The sequence below is a fragment of the Balaenoptera acutorostrata genome, chromosome 1 (assembly GCF_949987535.1).
Source record: "Balaenoptera acutorostrata chromosome 1, mBalAcu1.1, whole genome shotgun sequence".
NCBI classification, from domain to species: Eukaryota; Metazoa; Chordata; class Mammalia; order Artiodactyla; family Balaenopteridae; genus Balaenoptera; species Balaenoptera acutorostrata.
This window is the reverse complement of record NC_080064.1, coordinates 117,819,483-117,826,365: the sequence shown is the minus strand read 5'-3', so window position 1 is coordinate 117,826,365 and position 6,883 is coordinate 117,819,483.

Here is a 6,883-nt window from a genome sequence, read left to right as displayed (position 1 = left end):
GATCTCTGAGGACTCCTCCCCTCCCGCCCCTTAAGCAACTGGCCTGTGGAAGGTCCGTTTGTCCCGCTGAGTGCTCCCCCTGGGCTCCCCTCACCCTCCAAGCCCTGGCCTGGGGCCACCGCTGCTGAGAGCAGGGAGAGGCCGTGCCGGGTTGGGAACATGCCCCTTACGGACAGGCGGAGGGGGTGCAGTCCCCTCAGCATCCCAGAGGCCAGATGCCATGAGATCTGACCCTTCTTCTTGTTTTCCTGATGGGGAAACTGAGGCCCAGGGTGATTGAACAATTTGAGCTGATAAAACAGAGTCAGAATCTGGGTCTCCTGAGTCTACATCCAACCTCCCAGAGAAAGAAGCAGAGACTGTTCCTTCCAACTGTAGAGGTGGTGGGGATACCGAAGCCAGGAAAAGGTAGTGGTGGAACCCCAGGCCAGCCCTTGTGTATGAGGGGGCCCCTGGTGAGAGTCAAAGGCAGCTCAAGGAGCAGCATGAAGTCTGCTTGGAGATGGAGGGGAGAGGGTCTCCCAAGCTCTCCAGATATAGCCTCTCCAAAGTTTGAGAATCAAGACTCCTGGGGCCTGGGAGGTGGCTGGCGGAGGGACAGGCTGGGCACAGAGGAGACAGCCCAGCAGGCTTCCCAGATAATATCTCTGGGTTTCGTTCACCTTTGTTACAGGCAGGACACGCCACTCCCTTAGTTGAGGTGCTCTAGGCTGAAATTGTGCCTGGGGTTTGTGGGTGCGTGGGGAGAAGCCCCAAAAGAGGCAAATTCAGAGCTTCTAAGAGATGTATGGAGATCAATATCTTAACAAGTACCAGACCTGTGAACTAGAAAGGAGGGCTACAAGCTTCCTTCTTTTGGTGGGGAAGGGAAGGCAAGTCTGCAGCCGGCAGGATGGAGGGTAGTAGACAAGGGGCCGCTCTTCAGGGAAGCATGGGAGAAACTGAGGAAGTGCCTGGGGAGAGAGGTGGGCCCTCACCTCTGGCAGGATGGGGGTCTGGAACCTGACACCAGCCAGAAACAGCAGTAGAGGAGATAGCCAGGAAAGGACCCTCTGGTCTAGAGGTGGTGTTGCTGCTTGTTTGTTAAAAGAGCCAAAGAATCGGGGCAAAGGGAGGAAGCGGGGAGCCCGAAGGGGCAGAGAGTGAAGAAAAGATCCTGCGCCTGCCTTCTCATGGGAGCACTCAGAGGGCAGGGTTCTCCTGGTGGAGGGAAGCCAGCCGATAGGGGGCAGGTCTGAGCCCTGGCTGGGAAGCTTGAAAGGAAGTTAGGAGGAGAGGAGGGCGGGCTTGGGGCCCTTGGGCCAGAGGCCTGAGGTGTCTGCTGGCTGGGCTGGTCCCTCTCTGAGCCCAGAGGGAACTCCCCACAGAGGGATTATCAACCTCTCCTCAGCAAGTCCACTCTCAGGGCACAAGGCTCTGAACTCCCCAAATAACTGGCCCCCTCCAGGCCTGCAGTTGGGATTTTCCATTACAGGGATCCGGTAGGTCACACCCTTCTCCTCCTGGGTTGCAGCAGGAAGGGTGGGTGGAATGGGGTAGACACCTTCTCCACATGGACCCCTCAACTGACCTCGAATTTGGACCTGGGGGGAACAGGCAGTGGGAGGAAACAACGAGGAGAAAACGGATCCCAGTTCAAGCCCAGGTGTGTAGAGGGGAGAGTGAGAGAAGTAGCTGAAGATGTAACAAGAAGGCTGGTGGTTAGACGTCAGGAGAGACTGCCTGAAGAAGTCAGGGGAAGAGTGACTCACGTGTGGGGGGCACTCCACACAGAGGGCAGCCTTGCCCTGGGGAAGGGGTGGATGAGAGATGACTTGGGATGTAGGAAGCACCTGTTCCTCCGTTCCTAAGTTGGAGTATCTGGGTTATCTTCTGCCTTGCCCTCTGCAGGACACAAGGTGAGGTGGAACACTGCCCCCGGAACTTGAGGGTCTGCGGACTTCTGGCACTGGGCTCTCCTAGTTTTCACTGTCCACCCTCACTCACCCTGGCACCTCCCACTACTGCCCAGTCCTTCCAAGGCCCTGGCTCTGGTCCCCGTAGCCAGGCCCAACACTGGAAGGGACTGTGCCCTTCCTCTGCCCACACAGCCTAGTGGGGGGGTCCCCGGCCTCGCCCCGCATTTGGGCTAGTGTGCAGCTCCAAGGGCACTGCTGCATGCACATCTAGGGCTCAGACAAAGGAAAGGGTGGACAGGACACCTGGGGCCCATTCCTCACCCGTGTCCTGCATCCCTGACCACCCTCCCTGCCCGGGACATTGTAGAGGCTCTGGGAGTCTACCTCCTCCTCCTCCTCCTCCACCGTGGACCTCAGGCTCCAGGACATCAGCCAGTGTAGACACCAGCTGGTCCTTTGATCTGGGGGGGCCTGGCCGGGCTCCTGCTTCCTTTGAACACAGCCGGTGGTGCCAACTTGGATCAAGGCCCTGGGGGTAAGAAGAGCAAAGCAGAGAGTGAGAAAGACTTAAAAGTAGGAGGTGGGAAGGCCGGGGGGACTGGGCTGGGGCGTGGGTTGGAGAGAAAGTCATAGATCGGATAGGGGGTCCGCAAAGGGCAGGGTGCGTGGCTCTGAATCAGGTGTTTGGTTGGTGTGGGAGGATCTGGGAAGGAGGTGTGTGTGTGTGTGTGTGTGTGCGTGTGTGTGTGTGTGTGTGTGTGTGTGTGTGTGAGAGAGAGAGAGAGAGAGAGAGAGAGACAGAGACAGAGAGAGACCAAGAGAGCGTCAGAGAGAGGCAGAGGAGGGCATATTCTTGCGTGTGTGTGTGTGCACGCGCATGCACCTGTGTGCTCGTCATTGACTGAGGGGGACGTGACTGTGTGGGGTCCTGTGTGTGGGGAAGAGACCGTGGGAAGGAACCAAGGTAACTCCAGAGGGGGGATGTGTGGTCAGTGTAGTAAAAATCAGTTCTTTGTGTACCAGTGCATGTTAGTACCCCCGTGTGTGTGTGCGTGGGTGCGTGCGTGCGTGTGCACGTGTGGCCGGTGGGGAGGACGTGTGGGGCCGGGTGGGTGTACGTGAGAGGCCATGGGAGAATGTGTATGTGCAGAGGGAGGGGGTGGGGACGCCGCTCAGCTGCAGATGGGCTCTCAAGGTCTCCAAGAAACAGTTTTGTTTCCTAAGTGACTGGTCTCCTGGGGCCTCCAGCCCAGACTTGAAGGTTGTTTCAAGATCATGAAAGAGAGCGAGGGAGGGAGAATGGGAGGGCAGGCAGCGCTGGGAGCTCTAGCACTGCCACCCCACTGGCCCCCTGCCCGCCCCCTCACCCCACTTCTCTGCCCCAGTCCCGATCTGGGCCCAGGTCCCCAGCCCTGCTCTCCCTCTTCCTCCTTTCGCACGGCCAGCCCGCTCTGGGCGGCCTCGCTTCTCGCCGCTGTCATTCCCTCTGAATCCCTCTCCCCTTCTTCTTCAGGGCTTGTGGTCTTGCCACCACGGCCAGGCCCCCAGGTCCTTCTGGGGGGAGTGAGTGAAAAACTTCTCCCTCCATGAGGAAGCCGTCTTGAGGTGGTAGGATGGACGGGGAGCCTGGAAAGGCCTGGAGTGGCCGTGACAAGTGCCCCAGAAAGGTGCCTCTTCCTCTCCAGCCCTCCCTCCTTGTACTTCCCACAGGTTGCAGTGACCCTGTGGTGGGCAGAGTGGCTGTCCAGGTCCTGCTGCTGCCTCCGTTTCACCACTGGACCACAAGGACCATGTTGGATTTTCTCTCGCACTTGCTCTCCCCCTTTACATCTGCACCTGTTTTCTTTCTGGTCTTTCTTTTCAAGCTACACAAAATGCGTTCTAAGAGCCTCTTCCTCTGTCTCTCCTTGTTTCTGTCATCTTTAATTTTTCCTCCAGATTATTCTTATTATCCTTTTTATTGTTAAAACCACATTATAAAGAATTTAGGGGGGTGGGCCTAGATAAATGGGAGGTTGGTGTTTTGTTGTACTTTGGTTTCCTTGTGGAAGGAAAACTTGTATGTTAATGGTAATTATCTGGTAGAGAAGAAGAAACTGATAATTCAGAAGAGACAGAGATAAATTCAGGAATTAAGTCCTTCAGAGTGAGGATAGGATCCAAAGCACAAAAGGAAGTCCCGGGTTACATGTTTGACTGTAACAAGGAAACAAAAATAACTAAGTGTCTTTCTTCCTTTTGATTCAATGTAAAATTATGCTTCCTGATTGAATTTAATTTTTTCATTAAGTTTGTCATATTAAAGTAACTAAACAAGGAGGCCATTAGATTGAGGTGGCAGCCTATGTAAGCAAACCAAAATCCAAACCCAAACATATAAATGCCTCAAGATCATGAAATCAAAATGCTAAGGACAACCAATTCTAGGCTTTAAACTATGGTCATTAATTTCCTTCCTCTTCTTCCACAGCTTCTTTATGTAAGTCTTTCTCCTAGCTTCTTTTAGCAAAACACTCCTAACCACTTCCAATTTGGTGGATTGGAATGGATTTTTGCTCAAATAAACTCTTAAAATTAAAGAAAAAAACAAAAAGAATTCAGAAAATAGAGAAAAGAGCACCCAGAAGAATTTTCCTCCATCTCTCTGCCTCTGCTCCATGCCCACCTCTTTTGGCCCCCTTTAATGCTCTCTGGGTTTGGATAGCTCCATACCTGTGTCCTAGACGCACAGTGGAAGTCGGAGGGAGGAAAAGGAAAGGACCGGGGTGTGGCCCAGGGGGAGCGTGTCAATCCTCCTCCTTGAGCACGATGGCCCAGAGCTGCTCTGTGCCCATCTTCCCACTGTCCTACCTGCGGCCCACACCATGGTCCAATGCAAAAGGCACATGTCTGCAAGACAGGCCAGCAAGGTTGGTCTCAGTGGGACCACTCATGTGACCTTGGGCAACAGGCATCCCCACTCTGGCTTTGCTTCTTCATCTGAATAACGAGGAGCAGAGCTAGAAAATCTCTGAGGTCCTTTTGCAACTCTGATGACCCCCAAATTCCAGGCTACTTCCTCCTCAGCTCATGGCTCAACTCAGGTAAACAGGAAAATGTACCTGTGGTTCTATCTCCAACCACACGTTGGAGACCAGGGTTCAAAAGGAGATATAAGGAGGCAGGCACTCCTATTTTGTTTATCAGTGTGACCCCCAGAAATGGGTCTGATCCCTTCAACTCTTGGCCTAGAAGCAAAGAATGGCTCAGGGTTTGGGCAAAGACTACCCTGGCTTCTTACCGAGAGCCTGTGTGGGAGGGGGAAGGGTCTGACTGTCTTTTGGGGAGAAGGGCAGGGCTGGGAGTGAGGTTGGAGAAACTTGACATTTCTTGGCTGGCATTTGATCCACAAACAACAGATGGGTCTGTTTCCAGAGACTCTTCAGGCTGGGAAAAGTCTGTTAGGGGTCATGGGGAAGATGGGGTTAATGGGCCCCGCTGAGTGTGGGGGGCAGGGGTCACAGCTGGGCCCTCTAGGGTTCCTGTTTGCCTTTGATTCCATCTGGGCAGGGAGGGAGCGGCCCCCAGCCCCCTGAGGCAGGTTTGCTTTGGCCTGAGATCTGACCCAGCCACCGGCCCAGAGCTCCCCACCTCCCTGCTCCCCCTATCAAGAGGCAGCCCGGTTCCCCCCAGCCTCCTCCTTTCTACCTCCTTCTTCCCTAACCAGGCCCCCTCCACTTGGCCCAGGATACAGCTCTGCTTGTCTGCCTGTCCCCTTTGGCATTCCAGATGCCCGGCTAGGACAAGATGCCCTGCAAACATCTGGCAAGCAGGGCCGAAAGCTTGCTCCACACAACGAGCTCTCCTTGGGACCTTGGGGAGCTCGGCCTCCACTGTGCCTTGGTTTCTCTGCAAGTCCAGGATCCTTTCACTCTTGTGCTCCTGTCTGGATATTCTCAGCCTTGTCCCTTGGGGAACCCGAGTGCCCCCAAGGATGATTCAGTCAATGGTGTGGGCTCACAGTCAGTCCAATGAATCCTTCAGACTTTCTCCCAGTATTTCTGGAGCACTTACTGTGTGCCAGGTTCCGTGCAAGGTACTGGAGAGACTGTTACAATCAAGGCAAATAAGGTTCCCATCCTCATGGTCCTTTTGTCAGAATCTCATGGCCTTTTAGTCACCAAATCCCTCTACCCCATCCCTTGACCTGGTCTTCCCAAGGGCAGCTCTGAGCCCTCGGGGATGCCTCATTTCCTCTAGCTCCCCTCACTTCTTTACTTTCATTTATGCTAAGTGAGATTGGGTGGGCCTGGGCTCTGCTTCCCACCTGGGCGATTCTCCCATCCCAAAGATGCAGGAGCAAAGGCTGGGCCATGGAGCACTAGACTTCACCCTGAGCTGGACCAGAGGGAGAGCAGAAGCTTGCCAGACAGGACTCACTCCACCATGAACTAGATGTGTGAACCTGAATAAGTCCTTTACCTCCCATCAGTAGAGTGAGGGGGTGTACTGGGTAGTATACAGCTCACCTCTAGCTGTATACTAATAACCCACGCCTGGGCCTCACCCCAGGGATTACGTTTTAGCTGGTCTGAGGTGGGACTCAGCCATCAGTAACTTTTAAAAGCTCCCAGATGATTCCACGTGCAAACAGAGTTGGAACCAATCATGCCTAAGAGCTCTAGCTCATCAGAGCTAACAGTTAATGAGGCACCATGCTAAGCACTTTAGCACTTCCCATGAGTTACTTCATTTAATTCTCATAACAACTCTTTCATAGATGGGGAAACTGAGGCATGAAGACCCCAAGACGCTTACCCAAGTAAGGCAACTGGGATTCAAACCCAAGCAGTTTGGTTCTAGAACCTGCACATATAACTTCTGGGTTATAAGGATGCAGAGAAGGAGCTGCTCTATCCCCAGGAGCACACGGGCAGAATCCTCCAGGCTGCAATGGCGCGAGAGAGGAATGCCCCAGAAGATACAGGGAAGGAAAAGTACAGTTC